This window comes from Crocodylus porosus, unplaced genomic scaffold (genome assembly GCF_001723895.1).
Source record: "Crocodylus porosus isolate Cpor-Errol unplaced genomic scaffold, CroPor_comp1, whole genome shotgun sequence".
Classification (NCBI taxonomy): Eukaryota; Metazoa; Chordata; order Crocodylia; family Crocodylidae; genus Crocodylus; species Crocodylus porosus.
Genome location: NW_017728912.1, coordinates 32847908 through 32850849, shown reverse-complemented (window position 1 = coordinate 32850849; position 2942 = coordinate 32847908). Strand labels below are relative to the sequence as shown.

At 43.7% G+C, this 2942-nt stretch overlaps 1 protein-coding gene across 1 annotated transcript in view; it reads right to left on the bottom strand.

Moving 5' to 3' along the window:
- Positions 1-1368: 1368 nt before the first annotated feature.
- Positions 1369-2942, bottom strand: part of PPP1R3B (protein phosphatase 1 regulatory subunit 3B) — a 22649-nt gene continuing 21075 nt past the window's right edge. The window contains exon 3 of the transcript XR_002100923.1: positions 1369-1550. The gene's annotated coding sequence lies outside the window, so the exon portion shown is untranslated. The remainder of the gene's footprint in view (positions 1551-2942) is intronic.

The following is a 2942-nucleotide window of genomic DNA, read 5'->3' as shown; positions in this document are numbered from 1 at the left end:
TTGAGTCTGCTGTCCTGCTGCTGCTGAACAATGTGCCTTGTGCTGTTAATAATTAAACCTAAATGCAGTATAGTGTGGACAACTAAAGTGGGGAAGTCTTGCTGGGGCCTCTTAGGAAAGGGAATACAAAATAAATGTCATGCTACTTTTCTACTTAACTTTATGTCTTTGTTCAAAGACCTCTACCCTAGACCGTTAAGCATTTAAGAACTAGATTAAAAGGACACGAGGGGTGCCTGTACAGGTGCAGGGAGGCTGCTCTGATGTGCTCTAATTACAGCACATCAGAGTAGACTCAGTTAGTCAAATCTGCTGGAATATGCTTCACGTCGTGTATATCAATGTCCCCTTGCTTCAACTAAAGCTTGTTCCATGAGGTTTAGTTAAAGCACCTCCACTGCCATTTTGAAGTGTGAAGCACTCTTCAGGTGCTTTAATTAGAGTGGCTTTTGGAGTCACTCAAATTAAAGCACTCCACCTTCCCCCAGCATTTGTAAATACACACTAAAACACTAGAATGTATTTTCTGGCTCTGCCCCTGGCCTTCTGGCTGCTCTTGGATAAGTGCTCTTCACCTCTCCATGCCTCAGTTCCCCCCATTTACACATTGGGAGTAACAGACGCTGACTCTTTTTTGTAAAGCAATTAAGGATCTACTGATGGAAATCCCAGTGTAAGAAGAGCTCCATAGTTTTCTGTCTAGTTTTTACTGTTTGCCTTTCTTTTCTTTTCTTTTCTTTTAATACAACCAGCTTTTGTAACTGTAAACAAATAATACACCACTGAGTTTGAAAACCCACTCCCAAAAAAACAATATGTGCTCAATAGTCCGTGCTTTAAATTATCTGGTGATCATATCCCATTTACTTTTAAGTCACACTGGGCATGTCTACACGAGATGCTTACTATGCGTTGGCCTAATAACACTGCATAGTAGTACAGCAAAAACTGTGCTAATAGCCTATCGCACAGTGTTTTTAGGCTAATGCGCAATAAGTATCACTAAATAACTGTGTGCTGGAGCTACTGCACAATAACTTTAGATACTGCGCATTTAGTTAGTACTTGATTAAGGAAGTACTAGACTAAATGTGCAGTATCTAAGGCGCATTAACAAATATGTAGATGCACCCACTATTTACCTCTTACAGTGTTGTTATGAACTCTAAAATAAAGTTCTATACACATTTTACAAGTCAGAGTACTTCAAAGGCTAAAACATTGTTTCAGTGGCTTGTTTGTCTTAAAATGTTGTCTCCTACACTCTAGTTAAGGCTAGTCTGTCGCTGCCAGATGCCATGATGGTCCAGGAAATATGCAAACAGCAAGGTTCTTTGTGAGTGAAACCTTTTATTGGACCAACTAAATTGCTGGGATGAACTTAGGCAAGTTTTTGAATGCAAAGGGTTAGAAGGTTTGTCTTCTTCCAAGATAAGCTCTCTCTGTGGTCCAGAGAGTTCAAATTGTCCCAGCAGAGAAAAGCGGTAAACCACAGTCCTGAGTTTAGAGTGATAAGTTCTCCTGAGAAGGCCAGGCCCAGCTCAGAGAGCCTTGAAAATAAAGATAGAGAACTGGTAGGTTAAGGAAGGATCTGTCAGGTGTCTTCAGTGATCATCACTCAAGTGCCAGCAAGATCTAGCAAGTAGGAAAGCTGAGAAGAAATCATTTGTATTAGAGAGTTTAACATATGAACAGAATGTTACAAGGGAATAAACATCTTGTAAAAATGTGCCCTGCTGGCTCTATCCTGCCTGCTAGTAAAAATACTGTCCTGTCTGCATAGCACTGAGGTGTCATCTTGCTAACACAGTAAGACAATAAAATTATATTAAGCTGCTTGCAGTGGCTGGCATTAAACATCCTTGCCCTTCTGCCAGGTCCTATGTATCACAGCCAGAAGGAAATCAGCTGTGAGTGAGCATGAACATGTGTACTTTATGTTGGGCTGTGGTACCTACTAGATATAGACAGGGCAGCTCTAAAGAGGGGGTTGCTGGGACATGTTTTGCATCCCAGGTGATGGGTACTACTGTACTGGATTGTGGCTAGATGAGTAGCACTTGCAAGGGCCAAGTCCCTAAATGTTCACAGCTTGTGAAGCTATACCTTGCACTGTAAACCCCATTGAGATGGCCCAGGAAGGCAATGCAAGAGGCACAGGAGTTGTACACAAGGGCACTTGATGGCTGCTGTGCTTTGAATTGGATGAAGCTTCCAGTGGATGTTCCCAGTGTAGATGAAAATGACATTGGGGTGATAGGTCATTATGTTGTCTTCCTAGGAAGGCCTGACCCATGAAAGACACTAGACACCGTGGTCACACACCAATGAAGGGTGCAGGCACGGCACCTGTCCCATCCCTGAGTGCTTCCCACTGGCAGCAACAATACTCTGAACTCCTCTGGATTAGTAGCAGTATTATAGTGTTGCTGTAGTCATGACAATCTTGGGGAAAATGCAAGCAGCATAATTGGCTCGATATTTTTAACTGGACCCACTGTACAGTTGGGAGGATGCTAAATGTTAGACAAACTTTCAGGCACAAGCTGTCCTTCCTCCAGTCCTCCTCAGGTTTCATACTCCTTCTGTATTAGCCATAGCCTGTCTGCCTTCCATGCTGATGCCAGTCAAGCCCTATAGTGATGGATCTGTGGTGCTGGGAAGGAGAGCCATTTACAGACCAATGTTATTAGAGCTCAGAGCATCCTGCCACCCCCCTTGTGATGTTTCCTGGGGATATTGCAGGGGAAGAATCAATGAATCAATGAGTCGGAAGGGACCTAGCCAGATCATCAAGTCTGACCCCTGCCATGGACAGGAATGAGCACTGGGGTGGGAGGGGTCATAAAACCCCAGCCAGGTGCCTATCCAGTCTCCTCTTGAAGATTTCCAGGGAAGGTGAGAGCACCACCTCTCTGGGAAGCCTGTTCCAGGCTCTGGCC